Source organism: Panthera pardus, unplaced genomic scaffold, assembly GCF_024362965.1.
Source record: "Panthera pardus isolate Hobbes unplaced genomic scaffold, ASM2436296v1 HiC_scaffold_27, whole genome shotgun sequence".
In the NCBI taxonomy this organism is placed as follows: domain Eukaryota; kingdom Metazoa; phylum Chordata; class Mammalia; order Carnivora; family Felidae; genus Panthera; species Panthera pardus.
The window spans coordinates 66,118,054-66,137,035 of record NW_026526843.1 but is presented as its reverse complement, the minus strand read 5'-3'; the positions used below and the strand labels follow the sequence as shown (position 1 = coordinate 66,137,035).

Below are 18,982 nucleotides of genomic sequence, written 5' to 3'. Positions count from 1 at the left end.
TTTTGTTATACCTTACTCCTATACCACCCTGTACCTCAATAATTTTTTGCTGTTCACATTTTTTTAATTGGGTTTCTACTTCTCAGTGTCGCTGACCAAAGCAACTGAAAGAATAAAGAAATGAGACCTCAAACCATGTATGTAAACTGGGTAATTAAGGTAATAAAAAAAAAATGAGATTACTAGCATACCTAGGAACAGTGAGGTAGAACTTGTCACATCAAAATACAAAATTTTCAGAACAGTACATTTTATTTCACATTAGACAACACATTCCCCAATTTGTCTCAGTTGTGACATGTCGATAGCTTTAGATTGCTTTTGGTGGTCACCCATGCTGAGCAAGATTTTTAATCTTCAAAACACTCAAAAATCAAAGATTCTGCATTTTCACATCAGTTCACAAGTCAAAGTGTATCTTCCCATTTATTGGAACATTTGGCATAGATTCCCTTTTAGGCAGAAGGGTAGAGATGAAGCCATTTCCTTTATAAATGTATTTGTTCATAATTTCATTTGTGCCATAAAAATTCAGATGATAGTATGTTCTTATTCTTATCAATAGCAGTAGTCTTAGGATGTCAGGAACTGTGAAAGGAAGGCTTTTAGTTACTTTCTCCTGTCTAATTTCCAATAATGTACTTCCCGACCCCAACTTGAAAATAGGGGTGTTACAGAATCCATCTGATACCACAGTATTAAAGGCCAAACAGTATTTCAGATATATCTGATGCCTAAATAAAAATGTACAAAGTGAAAACCAGAAACATCACACCCAGTTTGTCTTCAACTTTGTTCCCTCCACCAATTATCTTTTGCCATTCACCTATTTCCTTCTTCATTTACAGATGTAAACTAAAAGTTATATAAATTACTGTGAACAATAAAGTCCTCCTCTTTTGCAGTGAATGTTGACTTTAAAACTACCTTCTGATGGAGGTTACATTGATTTAATTAACAAATCCCATAATTATCTAACTCAAGGTTTAGTTGATAACTAGCTCAAAATTGTTGCTCAAAGACTTACAGAAATTAGTGGGGGACAAAGTACCATGTCTTCATCTCAATAAGGACTACTGATCGGAATTGCATTAAACTAAAAAAAGCAATCACCTAGTTAGACTTGGAGGTAGTAATGTTCTTAAAACCAATACAAAACACAGGCAGGCTGCCCTTAGAAACTGGTTTGACCTTTTCTTTCACTCTTCCTCCTATCCCACCCTCTGTGAGTGATTTAAAAATAGAAAAGGTCAAAACCCAGTTGGGCCTAGATTGAGGATTGTTGTTGATTCCCTCCAATTTTTGCCAATTACTTCCAATTTCTATTATTCTGAAATTTTAAACATGATAAAATTGTTAAGCTATTTTAATTAACTGATATTATTCCACTATTAAGAAGTCCTTTCTTGAACATGTTTTGATTGTGAGATTTCTAAAGGTTAAGTTGAGATACTATTGCAAAAGAGAAATCATGTCTCCATCTCCAATTATGTTATGTATTTCAAAGAGATCTATTTAGGCAGCACATATTTGGCAGAATGTAAAAATGTAAACAATTAAAAACAGACAAAACTGGTAAATGCATTTTAAAACCAATTGTGGCTAGAGTATAAGTGTATCTCCAACGCTGGTACCAATGAGACTGGAATTTGGGAATTGTTTGTCATCCCCCCTTCTGTCCAGCAGTGGTCACAGTCATTTTTCATTAGGGATGGGCCAGGAAAAATAAAGTGTCTATTTTATAAAGAACGTTCCTGAAACTTAAAGAGCAAGCTCAATAGAAAACCCTGCTTATTGTAGTGGCCAGAGTGGTAGAAGAAACATGGAACAGCAATTAAAACCCACAACGTTATTTACAGACTATGCCATGCCCCTAACCAGAAAACAGGCCAAAAGGAAAGATTTAAAAGTTCTCTAGGAAAGCATTTATTTTTTGTTTTTGTTTTTTTCATGTCTCTGGGGCTATCTGGGAACATAGCAAAGAGCTTTATACATAATAGGCATTCAAATGTACTTGTAGAATGAATAAATGAAGAAATGAACAGTAATCTCTTATATTCTAGTCTCAAAGCTAACTAAAAAGTATCTTTCAGTCAAGATCTTTTTTTGTTTTCTGTCTAGCAATTAACACAATGCCTTGAAATAAACACTTCCATTTAAAGAAGAATTTCATTCCTTTTTGTTTTGTTTTGTTTGTTTTTGTTTTGCCCTATTGCATCTCCAAGACACAATAAGTGCCTTTCTTACCAGATCTGTTCCAATTTAACATCACCTTCCTCAAAGTCTGTATAAAGGAAAAGTTCTCTCTTATTCCCACTCTATAAAACATGCCAAAGAGAAGGTGATCATTTGTTCTCAATGTCTTACTATCACAGCTGCTCAATAAACTGAAAGAACTGCAGTCTCTTATTAAATTAGTTCCTATGTTTCCACCATAAACTAGTGAGATTAAAGTACATTTTGGTCTAGGTCCTTTAAGTCTCTTCATTCTCTGCATTTGAGAACATTATACAGGGTAAATAAATTTTTACAAAATACAGAAAATCTAGAAAAAAATCTTTACTGCTCAAGTGGCTTCCTGACTCTATGCCAGGCCAATAAGCAAATATTTTTAAAACCAGTTGTTTTATCTTAATTCTCATCTTAAACCATTCATCTATAATCAAAACAGAATGTTAAAGTAATGAATTAAAGGACAAACCCTAAGCTCCCTTATTATCAGTCTTCTGGCTTCAAACTAGGTCAATGAGCAAGTGAAAATTAGAAAGAATTAGGAAAAAAGTCTTCATTTAACTTTAAAAGAATCATGCCTTATTTTTCTATTTTTTTTAATCTCTAAGGCATGTCAATAGGTTTTCTGGACCAGGCCAACTCAACTAATTTATCTAGCGTAATACTGTCCAGAAAACAGGCACTCAAATATCTACTTACAAATTAATGATGTTTTCTTATCTTCATCTATAATCTGTATTCTGATGCCCTTTTGACTTAGCCATTTCACTTCTCTTAGGACCTAAAATGATGTATTCCACATAAGAGATGCTCTAGGTTTATCATATGAATCTAAAATCAAACCTTAGCCATTTAATTTTAAGCCAGGCAGGGTGGATCTCATTCACCTCCACCTTCAGCATTCAACATTTTAAAGACTGATAGAGAACTATAACATCTTCTTTTTTAAAAATATTTCCCATCTCTTCAGTCTAGCTAGAGAGCAAGGACACCCTCTGATTCAGATATTATCTTTCCACAGAGTTCAGCATTTAGCATACTGCCTGGCACAATTCCATTTTTCCCATGTTTTTATTAAATAAGCTTAGTAGTGCTTAAGTAACTTTTAGTCTGGATCTCACTTATTTCCTTATTTCTCACTGGATTTCCTTATTTCTTCCTATGAACACCTCATAAGAATAAAATCATTTTTATATCCTAGGGCATGGCATAGTTCTAAGCCTCATAGAAAGTAATCATTCATTAAGCCAAGTTATTTCCTTATATCTGTATAGAACAGTAGGCTTGTAAATTTACACAGATCTCTGTTGTAAGTTCAATAATAATGATAATTTCTGCATCCCCGTTTGTTGTCTCCACAGATAAGAGAGAGTAAATAATCAATGTTAATTCAGCAGATATTGCTTATACATGTATGGCAGTTTAATACTTATAAATTGATTTTATACATTATCTGCTGCTACCCAGGACACAATAAAGATGGTTTATCTTCACATCCCTAATGCCTAGCAAGGAGACTGGCACGTAATAGACAATTATTAACCAGTTTTGCATTTACCAAATATTTAATCCTTTGCATATTATATTCAGAGTGTTTAATAGTTAAGAACTCTTCCTCAGATTTTTCCAACTTTTTTCATAGTATAATAAGTGTGATATAATTTTATAAGCCCAGTACTCAGCACCAAATCAGAAAATCAGTAGTTACACTTATATGATGCTTTAGAGTTCCCAAAATGCTGACACATGTATCGGCTTATTCTCAGCTGTAAGCACAATGAAATGATAAATCTTTGTATCTCTTTAGTGCCTATAATAGTGAGTCCACATAGTAAGTAACTGATATTCATTCATTCATTCAACAAGTATTTAAACCCTCAGTTTCTATAACTATTTATATTACCTTTGTCATAGTGGATGTCAGGAACACAATGAGAATTTTCTGGAGACAATGCCTATCTCACAGAAAGTTTTATTCACACAGAAAACAGCTGTCTTATATTTATATAGCACTTTAGAAAGTGCAAGTGCAATCTCAATCATTACATTTACCTGTTACCTGGTAAAATATACTGGTGATAATTTAATTTGACATGACCATTAAAGTCTTGATTGATTAAAACAAGCAATGTCCAATTCTTTACATCTAATCTAGGACATAAGCCCCCCTCTTATTACTTGGAAGCATTATCTTAGATTTCAGAGTACCCAAAATATACCTGGCCCATAAAAGGCAAATAATATTCATAAACATATAACACACTGGTATCTATACAGTGCTTTAGTTTACAAAGTACTTTAATATGCACCTCATAATCTGACATTTTTAATTCCCTAATGAGGACACTGTTTTTCCCTTTGACATCTGTAGCACTTAGCATGGTATGTGACATGTTATAAGTTTTCACAATAGCTTAATCCCTTGTGTTTGCAGTATATTTTATGCTTTAAAAGCAGCTTCCATGTGTTTGCTTTTCTGCTACCTGGAATACTGTATTTTTACTTAAAATTACCAGAGCAGCAGAAACATGATGGCCACAAATATATGAATTATTCATTTATCAAACAATTCCTAATATCTGCATAGTATTACATACTTCTGACAAAGTACTTTATTCAGGCTTCTTTTAATCTTTGTATTCACAGTGTCTAGTAGAATGTACAGTAGAATGTACATACTGTGTAGTCAATATTCATTCATCAACTCTGAAACTCATAAATCTTTAAGTGCTTTACAGTTTACAAAGCACATTCACATATTTTTCTTCAGGTCACCTGGATGTAATAGTACATAATTATTGCATCCTTAAGTGTCTAGCTCAGGGACAGGCACACACAAGTATTATTCAGCACACAGTCCCTGGTATGTATATCAGGGATGATAGTATGGCCCACAGACCAAATCTACTTGGTTCACATGCTAACAGTAGTTTTTCTTTGTAAAGCGTTAATTTAAAAAAATGTGTCAGAGACCATATGGCTCACAAAACCTAAAATATTTACCATCTGACCCTTTACAGAAAGGGTGTGATGACCCCTGATTTACATAATGCTTCACAACTGACAGTGCACTTTAAATGTCAGCTGTGCATGGCTGCTGATATACTATTAATGAGAATGCCTTGCACTTTTTTCTCTGCTTTACAATGCTTTCACATATATTCTCAATTGTTTAAATTTTCTTCTCTCATGGTAAGGGGGGGAAATCAAGGAAAGGATTAAACCTGCTAAGTAAATATTCCCAGGTTCTCTCACCTTTAAACCTTGAGGTGGGTATTAAACCCAGGAGCAGTACTGGCACAGTCTACCAAATTATTAGGCCACTACTATGAGCAGGGAGTTCAAACTGCCTCCTTGGGGCCTCACTCTGTCCCAGGACCAATCATCTGTTTTTTTAACCATCACTAGGGAATCCCAAACCCCAGGAATCCTGCTCACCCAAGCTCAAAGAAGTAAGGTGTTTCTGGCTGGTGCTTCAACAGTCTGGCACACCTGGGTATTTCTTGTCTAATTCTTCTCATTGGCCTGGAACATCTCTTCACATTTTCTCTACATAGCCTAGCACCTTTTTTCCCACAACAGCCTGATGCTTGCCTTTGCTCATCAGCCTATAGCTCCTAAAGAAAAGGGACAACTGAAATACAATGTTACCTATATGTCTCTCTCATGTGAATTGGAGGCAAAGACAAACGGAAATTTAAAAAACAAACAATAAATGGCCCAAAACTGTGATAAAAATTGGCTTAAGACTGGACCAAGCATAATACTGCCAATGTAAAGATATGTTTCCTTAAGGTAATGGCAACATCTAAAAGGACATCTCAAAAAAGTGGGCTTAAATGGAAACATAAGAACTGTCAAGGGAGAACTGAAAATGTCCAAGAGTAGGAAGGATGGCAATAGAAAAAAGCTGGGGTTTAGCGTTCTCATCTTGGGATTTCCTTTGGTCTTGGGGCTTCTATCCTTCTTGGATTCTGTGTCATGGGCTTCTAGCTTCCCACCTAATTTAGCCTTGAGATAGATTTCTCTCTTTGACCTTCTGTCCATCTAGAGGCTGGAGTCCTGGGTCTTTATGTGTGTCTGGGGCCTTCCATCCTTGGATCTTAGATCTTCAAGCTAAAGTTTTTATCTTAGGTCTTAGACATGGTGTCTTATGTCTCAGGCTTTCGATGGGTCCCCATTCTTAGGCCTTCAGTCTCCTACTCTGGGTCTTTGGACTTCTATCTAACTCAAGTCTTGAACTTTCCATCCAACTCAGTCAGGTCTTCTATCCAACAAGGGCCACCTTTTTACATCATGGCTGTCAGGACTTTGGATGGTCTCAAGCCTGAAGTTTCCATCTATCTTGAGACAGGTTTTCCATTTTTGTCTTTAGGTCTCAAGTCTCAAACCATCTGTCTTTTACTTTGGGCCTTCTCTCCATTATGGGCCTTCCACTTTCTGTCCATCATAGGTCTTGGGTCATTTCACGGGGTGTCCTGGCATAACGAACAGCTCTGCAATGTGTATTTTGATAGTTGACACACTGTACCTATTGGGAAGGGGTTAGGAAGCCCCTTTGTCACAAAGACACACACATGATCATACAAATGCACAAAAATATGCAAGGATAGAGTACTGCATAAAGTCAAAGAGGGGGAAACACAGACTCACAAAGAGGCTGAAATACTCAAAGGTGAGTAGAAGGGGAAAAGCAGAGAAGAAACAAGAGAACAGAGATGAATGCTGAAATGGAAAAATCACAAAGAGCAAGGAGACACTGAGACAGAGCAGAAAAAAAAAAACAGAGAAAAAGAGACACTGAGACAGAGCAGGAAAAAAAAAACACAGAGAGAAAAAGAGACACTGAGACAAAGCAGGACAAAATAGAGAGAAAATGGCCCAAGAGAGGCAGAAATTTGAGATAATGAGTAGAAAAAGCAGAAGGGAAGGCAGAATGAGAAAAAGGTGAAATGTGAAACCAACAAGAAGGGTAAGGGAAGACAAAAAATCAGAGTTCACAACAGAACAAGAAGAGAGGTATAGGCAGAACAAGAAATGAACAAAAAGCATGAACACATCATGTGACACAGAGACACAAAGGGAAGAACAGTGAAAGAAGAGCCAGATCTAGGAGAACAAAGAGAATCACTAACAAAATGAAAAAACTGGAGAGAGACATCCAAGACAAGGCACAGACAACTCTTAGGAACAAGAAAATGAGACAAAGATACACAGAGAAGAAACTAACAAGAGAATCATGGAATGGCTGAGACACACTTTAGACAGAGAAGGAAGACCAAAGAGATTCAAGAAAAAAAATAGACAAAGAAATACACACTTATGAGTGAAAGAGGTAAGCAAAGGTAGACATTCAGAGGAAGAGGGTAAGAAGTAAAGACAAGATAAAGTAAGGGGCACAACAGGCATATGAGAAGCATCACAAAAAGAAGACAACAAAAGAAAACCAAAAAGTGCATTAATAATTACAATAAGCTATCATCAGTACCAATACTACTTATATTACTAACAATAATTATTATAACAACCACCACCAATATAGATGTTTTCTATTTACAAACTTTTACCTTACAAATTTCTTACACAGAATCAAAACATGCCACTAGACGGTATTAATGGTCACCTGTATTGTGTCAAATGAACTTACAAAACTTCTTGGGTTGCCTTTTACTTACCATGTGCCAGACACTGTACTAAACACTTTACATACATGATTTCACTTAAGCCTCACATACGAGTCTAACCACAAACTAAATTGACAAAAGCCATACACCTATTGAGTAGCAGAAGATTTAAACAGAATGTGTACCTTTTAATATCCTGCTTCAATTGTTTACAAGGATTTTCAAAAGAGCCAAATAAGATGCCACGAGTGAATATTATGATAAAGGGCCCTTAGAGAGCATCTAGTCAATCCCCTCACTTTATTTCATCACCTTTCTCCATCCCTTTAAAAAACTGACTTCATTTTCATACCCTTCCCAATTACAATGGCAACTTCAGGGACTGGGCTTCCTTTAACACTAAATCTTAACTGCAGTAGATGCTTTCACAAGAGAAGGTGAGAAAGAACCATGGAGAAAAAAAAAATTTCAGAAAAAAAAACATTTTTTTTTGTTTTAGGCTTCTATAGTTTACATCTCTAAGAGTATTGAGGCATTTATGTGGTGAAGACAAAGAAAAAACAAGATGAGACTCAATTACTCTGACACAACTGTATGCAGACTGTAATACCTTTGAATTGCTTCAGTGAACCTAGTTGGTAATACAGGTTATTGGTTATCCTCGGAACTCACTTTTGGCACCCCCTGCACGTTAAACCATCATACTTCATCCTATACAAACCTGGAACAAACAACTATTAGCTTTAAAGTGATCCTCACAGGATTATAACACTAACAACTTACTTCATTCTGCTGTTCTAAAATGTTAGCATGCCAGGCATGTTGATCTTCCTTTGATGTGTTCAAATTTCTTGCTCTCTGCATTGCTTTGGGGATACAATGATTTGGCAGATAAGAAGGGAACAATCAGGAGCTACAAAAAATGAGAGGGAAACAATGTAAATGCCATAAAGAAGTATTAACTGAGTACTAGGCAAGAGTTATGGGAAAATTCAAATTAATGAGCTATAGAAACGGGTCTCTACAAAGCTTAGAAACATAAAGTTGAGGTTTTTATGTCTTTAGAGATAAAACTAACACACGTTCTTCATTCAACAGAACAGGAAACTATGGCAAAAATAGGAAACTACCTTGCCTAATAACACTCACTGAATCACTGCAAACATCATCAATCCCCTTATTCTTTTGGTTGAATAATCTGTACAAAACCTATATAATCAGGGCTTACTACTTACTGATGCTTACCTCCATCTCCCAACCTACATCCCCTTAATCAGCTTCTCTTATCACCAACCTAGAGTATGCAGGGTCCTGGTTCTTTAGATCCTACATCCTAGATGTGTGGCGACAGATAACTCTGTGCCATTTCTGGTCAGGTTCCATCAACCAGCAAGTACAGCATAAAAAGATACAGCTCCTATGTATCTTCGCAAACAGTTTGTTTTTGCATTTTATCTCAAAGACAGCCCAAGGCATCTTGAAATATGTAAATGATTGTCAAGATTCCCCAATAGGGCCTCAAGAAAGACTCTGGGGACCAAAGGGTCCAAAATGATGATATGCCATGATCAATGGTGCAGATGCAGCAGTTGTTTCCCATGCTCTCCTTAAAGAAAGAACAATTTATGGGAGCCTGGGTGGCTCAGTCGGTTAAGCATCCAACTTTGGCTCAGGTCATGTCCTTGCGGCTGGTGAGTTCAAGACCCGCAACGGGCTCCATGCCTATAGCCTGCCTCGGATTCTGTGTCTCCCTCTCTCTCTGTCCCTCCCCTGCTCGCACTCTGTCTCTCTCTCCCTAAAAAATAAATAAACATTAAAAAAAAGAACAATTTAACTATAAGCCTCTACCACACACTAGTCCTACCCTAAACATCCTAACTCATGCAGCCTACTACTGTCTTCACATTATTTTCAACCATCTCACACCCAGTTGCTTCCCAGGTTAGTTAGGAAGCTGTTTTGACCAAAACATACACAGTTGATAATAATGGAAACAATCTTAATGGAAAACTAAGTGCAACGTAAAACAAGATCAAAATTAAAAGCTACTTATTATGCTTTTAGGGACAACTTACCCACCTCTGATGTGTGGCGGTTGTTGTGAGACTTCATCTTCCTACCTGGGCTCAGGAAAGAATCTTGGTAAAGCCTCCTAGCCTAGGGTTGTTGCCCAGTGATAGTGAGCTTTTCCCCTGGAGGATCCTCATGCCCCATCTCCACCTAGGGATCGTCAAAGGGAATGGGTCACTAACACTGTAGAGCAACAAGCCTATTCTTCAGAGGAAGATCTGGAGAAGAGATAAAAGAAAAATAAGTTACTGAAATGTAGAACACTGGAAAAGTCTGTCCCAATTAGCAATTAGTCATTAAATTAAACCTTGTCTGCCCTTTTCTTCAGATGGATTGAGGGGTGAAAATTTAAAACTGTGTAGCACTCCATATCCTACCTACCAGCCTAACAACATGCAAATGCTTCTATTCATTCCAGCTCCATTCCTTGCATTTCCCTTCATCTCCAAGAGCAATTTAAAACTGAATAACTACCCAAATTCCCATACCATGCTTTATTCTACAGTATCCACTGATGAGCATTTCTCTAGGGTGTATTATTAATATCTTGTTATTCTCATCATAAAATAGGATGGGGTTCAAGAAATCAAGGGCTTGAAAGTAAGAAAGGTAAAGTTTTCTCAACCAAGTGAGCCATCGAGTCACTTAGAAAAACTCCCACGTGATCTGACTCTGAGTTCTTTAAGAATTCTTCACATTGCCTCAGGCTTTTAAAAAGCACTATTTTAAGAACTGAGCAATCTACCTCAATCAAAGTGCCTCTCCATCTAGTTTTATATAGCATTTCCCTCTTTTAATTTTTATATCAAATATTAAGATACTGTAACAATGCCAAGGTAAACAAAACTGTTTTCTACTCAATCCACATAGTACATTTTCTTGAACAGCTCATATAAATGGGGCACCGCCAGAATCCCAGGATATTCAGAGAAATCAATAATGGTTACAGGCATATAAAACACCGGTTATAACAACATCTAAGCATATCTATGCAAAAGGAAAAACAAGATACAGAAAGCTAGGAATCCAGTAAATAGCTTACACAGGCCCTTGGGTCTCTGTTATTCTACCTTTCAGCAATTTTATGGTTCTTCAAATTAACAAATTCTCAACTTTTTAAAACAAGGGAATGACAGTGGCAATGGAATTGGGACTGCCAAAACAGGGCTAGGACACATATCAAGTTGGTACTATGCATCAACAAATCCTCAACACTTACCTACTAGTCTGTCAAAGGAATGTGGAAATAATTTCAATTTCAAGGCTTGCTAATCAGAATGGATAGGTTTGTTCTATCTTTCCTACTAAGTAGCTATGATATGCGAAAGGAAGTGATTTATTGTTTTGCGTCTCTCATTCTTTGTTTTTGAAATGGGGATCAAGTATGCTTGCCCTTATAGACCTCACTGGAGCTTAGCTCTGGAGGGATAAATGAAATAATAGGCCACACTCATCTGTAAAGTCAAAATATATGTGTCTACGACCAAAAAAAAAAATGTAGGAACTGATAAAAAAAAAACAAACTGGCTCATGTTCTGTGTTAAAAGCAGAGCTGCAAGAAGTTAAAGTCCATAAAGCCAAAGACAGAATTCCCATAATGATGAGCTCCCCAAACTACCTTTTTTCTTCCAGGTGGCCTGCAAGCCATCATCTTAGGTTATTTGGAGTTTATCCAGATTCTCAAAAGGAAAGATCTGCTGAATGTGAAGCTGCTTAGAGCTACTTGCAGTCCTCAGGTTTCACATGCTCGGAACATCCTTGAGAAGAAAGACAGGACTCAGGAAGACACCAAAACTGTTGAGAAATCCTCAACAATAAAAACAAAGCACTTTGTATGGTATGGTGTGGAAAGCACCAGGTATGGCTTCCAGATTCCTGATCAGGAATTACTATATGATAAGTACCTTTATATCAGTATCAAACAAATTCTAACAGAAGTATGTGAAAGATCACTTATTCAACTCTACTCTTTAGATAAGATATCCAGTGAAACCAAACCGGTGTTCTATGATGTTCTTTCTCAATATGAGCAGAATAGGCTTCAAAATCTCTTGGCAACATCCTTTCCCATCCTTATTTAAGATTAGATACTTTATCCCCTAATACAGGCTTCCAGTTAAACATGGCAATTCATGCATATCTATACATATTTATTCTGCTCCTTCTTGAAACCCCATTAATGATGGTAAATGGGCATTCCATGTACAAGTAAATTTACTCAAAGAATTTTTAAATTAATGGATTGAAGTACAAATTCATTTATACACACCCCAGTTAAGATACCTAAAAAGAAATGACTAGTCCAATCTCTCCAGATCTTCTGATCCACTCTGAACCATATTTACTGAGTATGGCTGCATTAGACCAAAGCCTTCTAGTTTTGTTATTACACTGATGACATGTTCAAGAAGCATTCCCTTTCCATTAAAGGGAAGCTAAAGCCAGAGAAAGTGATTACATTTTGGAACTGGTAAAAAAAAAAAAAAAAAAAAAAAAGCAAAACAAAAAAAACCATATTTTAGGATTCAATACTCATTGACAAGAATTTTAAGACTCTCAATCTGTCATCTCATAGTTCAACAAAACGTCAACATACTTTAGACCTAAAACCCTAGAGTCATAGCTGGCCAGCTGGTACAAGTACTCCAACACTAGCCAAGTCACAGAATCATCACAGCTAGAAGGGGTATTATTGATCATATAATTGGACATTTTCATTCCCTAAAGAAACTGGGAGCCCTGGAAATGAAATTCCATCAATGTTATACAACTAGTTAGTAGGTGGCCAAGTGGTACTTAAACCCAGGTTATCTCTCAATTCAGAGGTCTTTTGCCTGTGGGGTATGGGCAAGGACACTCAGGAGTATAGGAGGCTTCTACAAAATTTTTTACCACATTTATATTTCACCATAAAAATAGTCTAGATCATTTAGATGACTACCTTTAAATGGAAAAATTCCAGTGCCAAATTAGTGGCAAGTGGTACTACTTTTGTTGCCTGGAGTTTAAAGAAAAGGACAGAGGAAAACAATATATCAATGAATATTGTACCAAATGAAAGACAAATAGCACTGCTATGTGCTATAACAAGATCTTGCAGCAGCTTGAAAAGGGTAATAATTTGGTTAAGGGTATTAACAGCACATGAGAGAAAAGACATGCCATGCTGCAAAGAAGCAATACGATAATAGTAACATTTTCACATTTTAGTAGCCATTTATATACTATTACTTTGTATACTTGCTGTGTTTTACAGTTTTATTATCGATCTAAGCACAAAGACTTTATTCTTATTTTTTTCATGCTCTTTAGCTTAAAAATTATTTCCATGAACTCAGAAGGGGCATAAGAATTTTTTAAAGAAAAGTTTAATCAGATACAGCAAAATGATAATTGTAGAATCTAAGTGGTGAGTATATTGGTGTTCACTAAACAAATTTTTCAACTTTTCTGAAAATGTTCATAATAAATGTTGGAGGGGAAAGAGGAAAAAATTGAGACAAGAGCTCCCTACTGTCAAACTTGTTGTACAGATTTCAGAAACAGTGTCTCAAATATCTAACATAAAATATAAAAATTATGCTCAATAAAAATTAACATGTTACTACTCCATATGCAATACAAGTGACACATCAATCAGAACACTTAAAAATTAGCACACCAATTAGCTTGAATAAAATTCAGTAAAATTACAATGTTGAAAATTGCATTTGGGTTACAAATTGCCAGGAAAAAAAATCTACTCCTTGGGTCTTATGTAGGTACTTTGGACAGCTAGCTGGAGGTCACTAAGTGGATTTTCTCTATCTTACATAGGAACATGCCCTTCTCTTCCCTCCCCGCCTCCAGTGTTCTCAAGGTACTATAGTTTATCACAAAAAAAATACTGAGAAAATAAATGCATACCCAAGAAACAGATTACCTAACTTTATTAGAGTAATTTAACCTGAAAATGAGGTGCAAAATGTGGAAATTGGGATAGAGCCTAGTTGTTAAGAAAGGTTTGTTTCTGCAACCTATTGTAAGTTTCAAAACTTAGAGAAACATTTAGGGTAGAACAGTCATATTTAATTTCAGAAACTTTTAATCAACCTATAGCTAAACTCTCCCTAAACTCAACCATAGAGGCAACTGTCAATGTACTCACCTACCCTAACATGAACATAAAAAAAAAAAAAAATCCCCTAACCAAGCCAGGCTGTTGGAGTAGAAAGTAACAGATAATGCACGAGAGAAGACTATAATGATTCATGGGATAATGGGCTATAGTTGGAAATCTCTGTATAAACCCATGTTCAGCTGAAACTAGAGATTATTACACATATAAATACTAATAGATATGTACATATACATGAGTTAATATGCATATATATATATATATATACATCTTTTTGCTCTTATCAATTCAGAAGGTATAGAAGCAATAACACCCCAGTAGCAATGAGCACACATAGCACCCACATCTCAATTTCTAATACTGCTCTCCAATAAAAAGAATAGAACTCATTGGAGAAATGGTAGATTCTGGGATGAGAGACATACACATGAGCCTGCAGCATCTTGTAGTGCCAGAAAGAGCTCAAACAAAAAACAAAAACTCACAAGGATGAGGTTATATTCAAGGAACCAACTGAAAGAACTCCCACTGGCCAAAGCTGAAACAATATGAACCAAAATAAGTAATACTGAATCATTATCCAGCATATAAAATAAATATTCATGAGTCCACATTGGTATATGTGAATTATTAAATAAATACATAAACTGGGGGAGAAAAGATACATTTTCTATGCAGAAGAATTCCAAATAACTTATGTAGATACTCAACCATCAAAGAGGTGGAGCAAAACTCCCCATTCTTTAAGCATATAGTGACTTCCTTTCAAATACACTATGATAAGGGAAAAAGTAATTTTTTTAATATTTATTTATTTTTTGAGAGAGAGCGTATGTGAGTGAGAGTGTGAGCATGAGTAGGAGAGAGGCAGAGACAGAGGGAGAGAATCACAAGCAGGTTCCACACTCAGCACCGAGCCCAATGTGGGGCTCAATCCCACGACCTTGAGATCAAGGCCTGAGCCAATATCAAAAGTCAGACGTTCAACCAACTGAGCCACCCAGGAGCCCCAGGGAAAAAAATAATTTTATATGTTAAGTGGAGAAACTTGGCAAACAGTACCTTAGCCAAGTGATAAGGATCAATATCAACAATGATATGTCATATTGATAGTATGTACTCAAGAAGTAAAAATGGCAGTCTATTTCTGTGGTCTTCCACCCAAAAACTCATGCTGAGTCTTGTCATGAGAAGAACATCAGACAAATCCCAATAAAGGGACATTTTACAGAATACTTGACCGTTAGTCCTCAAAATTGTCAAGGCTATCAAAAAATAAAGTCTGAGAAACTATCATAACTAAGAGGAGCCTAAGGAAGACATGACTACTAGATAAAATGTGGTATCTTGGACGGGATCCTGTAACATTAAAAAAGCATTAAAGAAAAACTGAGGAAATGTAAATAAAGTATGGACTTTAGTTAATAATAATGTAGCAATACTGGTTCACTAATTGTGACAAATGTATCACAGCACTATAACATGTTAATAGTAAGGAAAAATGGGTGTGGGGTATACAGAAACTCCCTCTGTACTCTCTTCAAAACCATTCAGTAAACCTCTAAAATAAGCAAGTTTTTTTTTTCTTTTAAATCTTCCAACCAGATGCTGAAAGCTTAAAAATCGCAGGGTTTTTGTTTTGTTTTTTTTTTATTTATTTTTTTAATATGAAATTTATTGTCAAATTGGTTTCCATACAACATGTTGTTTTTTTTTTTTAAAGCAAGTGCAAAATGGACCTGAGAACTGGTAATTCTGTGTTCCAGATTTTGCTGCAGTAGGTATCATCATTGTTGGCAAATCTGGCCTAAAGACTTGCTTTTTCTTTTCTGTTTATAGGGATTTAATTGTACTTAGTTTTAAAGTTGAAACATATGAGGCCCAAATATGAAGAATCCATAATGTCAAAGTTATTAAAATTAGCAATTAAACTCTTATTCTTGTTCATCAGACTTTATGGAAGGACCCAGTCAATCCATTACAAAACGAAGACAGTGAGTCATAGACAGTTTTCAGTCAGGGAAACATGTAAGGCTAGAAAATTCTAATGGTATATAGATCATAGAATAATTGCATACCAATGCTAAGCAATGGCAAGCATACTAACAAACAAAAAATATAGTATGCCATAAGTTTTCAAAGCTATGAATTAAAGTAACCTAGGTATTTGATAATGAGTCCAGTAATGTAATAGAGTATGACAAAAGTTTTCACCTCTATGGATAAGGTAACCTAGAAATTTTATGAGACGTGGTAATGCACACTGATCTCCCAGCAATATCCTTACTTCCAAACTGTTACAAACATTCAGTTACATATTTTATGCAATAAGAAAGTATTACTTGGATCTGCTGCATAGCCTCTAACATTTCTGGGGAAACTAGAATAGCATTCTAGTTGGTCAAACAAAATAATAAGTCTACCCAACATCTAAGAAATCTAGCACTGGCCAAATTTAAAATTTGCTTCAATCTCTCATCCTATCATGAAGAAATCAAAAGCTCATTTCCAACGTAGTCATCAGAATGAAGGATAGAGTTCTTTATCAAATTCATTTGCACAGGGAGCACAAGGAGCCTAACATTCGATGTCTCAGTACTCTAATTTGGAGAGATCAAGGAAAAGCAATCAAGTAAAACCTAAATCACCAATAAAAAGTCAACACAATATCATCAATATAATGATATATAACTGTGCATGGCCATTGAAGTTTAACTTGTTAAATTCAGTGGGTCAGCTAAGTCTCAAACAAATACTTAAGATTCAACTTGAGTTGGATTTTGAGGGAAACCAGTGTTAAGTGCTATTTGTCTATGCCAAAACTATGGTACTGAGAATATCAAGTTTTCTTCCAATCCAATCTGCAAGGCTTGAGGCAGAGGAAGGCATTAGCTCTGTTTAACCATACACCATCAATACTCTGTCACCAACCAAGTTTATAAGGTTTGGGGGAACAGTTACCTCAGTTCAGATATCAATTTTCTTCTCTTTAATATGGTAAATTCCCAGAACACTTTCACAAATTAGAATATTTTAGCAGACACCACAGATTAACTTTTTAAATTATTTACTTCAAGTCAAACTCCCATGCAGGTGTACATTTGCTAACCAGGGCCCAGATATCCTGAAAAAAAATTATGAATGCTTAATCATAGCAGCCCTAGGTCTTATGTTTTTCTACAATTTAGGGAGGTGGTTAGAGAAATGGGTAGATAAGTTGTAGAAAGGTAGAAAAACTAAAGGGGCATTTGGGAAAAGATGCACAAAACAAGGATCAGAAAACTTCCTCCAATCCTATATATTAAGGTTCTATAAGAAAGAAAGTCAGAAATGAAATCACAATAACCACTTAGAGAAATACCCAAAAAAAACCTTAAGTGCCTTCCAATTTTCCAAATGACAAAATGTCATTTTCAGGGATTGAGACATTCAATTCAAGTCTCTGTCTTAATTTATCAGCCATCCCTAGACTGAAGTTGAGACAGATGGTGATTTTATCCAAGGACCAGGACCAAAGGCTAAATGTTCCTATTCCCACTTCTGAACTTTTTCATAATTTTGCCAGCATCTCATTCCTTCTGTCCCCAAACTCATGAAAAGAAGTGACTCTAAGAAAACATGTGCTTCATTAAAATACACTTGCAAAAAGCAAGAAACACTGCAGTTGTGTCTATAAGCCTTTAGCCTACATATCCCGAGTAAACTGACCAAACTGCTCCCTAGTCATACTTTGCATTTTCCCCTTGCCATCACTTTGCTCAATAAGAGTGTTTCTTTCACTCTTCTTCCTCTGTGCCCCACAGAACTTCCCAACATGTTTATGCTACTCATCAAATTGCCCAACACCATAATTATTTGCTCATTTTAGCATCCTTGTTGACAGGAATCATATCTATGGTTTTGTTATTTATTCCAGTATATAACCCAATAAGTATTTGTTGAGTTAACACAAAGATTATATCAATTTTGAAGATGCCCACATTTTCAGAGCATCCCATTTTATAAATGCTAGAGACTTTATTTCAAGCAATGAATTGAAACATAATATAATTAATTATAATATAATATAATATAATATAATATCCAAGATTCACCTTTGGATGCTGTCTAGTGCAGGCTTCAATCCACTTAAAATTGATCCATCCTTCCTCTTCAGTGGGGGTATAGAACCAGCTCAGAATTGATCCCTTTAAAACAAATTCCAATAAATATTTATAGTTGTATATCAATGTTGAATAATTTCATTAGCAACAAAAAAAGGTCTCAAGCATAGACCGGTGTTTCTCAAATTGGGGTGATAAGAACCCTGGGGGTTTGTGGATATATTCTCCGGGATCCCCAAATCCTACATAAATTATATAAAACATCATATACCTTTAATAAAGATATCTTAAAATTGGAAAACATGTTTACATTTCAAATAACCTTGTTAAGTCACTGTTTCTCAAAACATATATTCTTTAGGATCTCAAAAAATTTTGTTCCTTTAAAACACATTTTATCCTAATTCAGTTTGAGAAACAATGGCATAGACCACATCTCCAAGGTGGCTCAGAATCATTTGTATACTACTACCAATCAGTCAGACTGGGGGATGTCTTTAGGCATCAGTGGAAAACAAGCCATGAGGAAATATTGACAGGAATTAAAATGAGCAGTAAGAGAAGCTCCACTCATTAATATGGTTATTCTTGCTCCTGCCAGGATGCATGGCTATGCACAAAAGTTTCGAATTTGATGTTAATATTTTTTTCAGCTGGACCTTTTTCAGTTTGTTTCATACCAGGGAGGCTAAGCTTTTTAGCTTATCAAGACATCTGCTGAGAAAAGGGGAAGGGGAAAGGGTATATTTAACTTCATAAAGTGGGCAATGCCATGGTTTTCTTATAAAACTTACATTTCTCCATTGCCTTCTTGCAAAGTAGGTTCTACAGATATC

The 18,982-nt window shown here is 35.8% G+C and overlaps 1 long non-coding RNA gene across 5 annotated transcripts in view; it reads right to left on the bottom strand.

The window, feature by feature from the left end:
* Positions 1 to 233: 233 nt before the first annotated feature.
* LOC109260312 (uncharacterized) overlaps positions 234 to 18,982 on the bottom strand; it is a 36,271-nt gene continuing 17,522 nt past the window's right edge. Inside the window, exons 2-7 of one of the 5 annotated variants that reach the window (XR_008418228.1) lie at positions 18,138 to 18,230; positions 12,196 to 12,393; positions 11,542 to 11,683; positions 9,932 to 10,144; positions 8,640 to 8,769; positions 234 to 7,551 (exon numbers count right to left, since the gene is read on the bottom strand). This is a non-coding gene — a long non-coding RNA (uncharacterized LOC109260312). Of the gene's footprint in view, positions 7,552 to 8,639; positions 8,770 to 9,931; positions 10,145 to 11,541; positions 11,721 to 12,195; positions 12,394 to 18,137; positions 18,231 to 18,982 lie in introns of all 5 variants that reach the window. The other 4 variants (XR_008418227.1, XR_008418224.1, XR_008418225.1 and 1 more) reach the window with 4 other exon arrangements.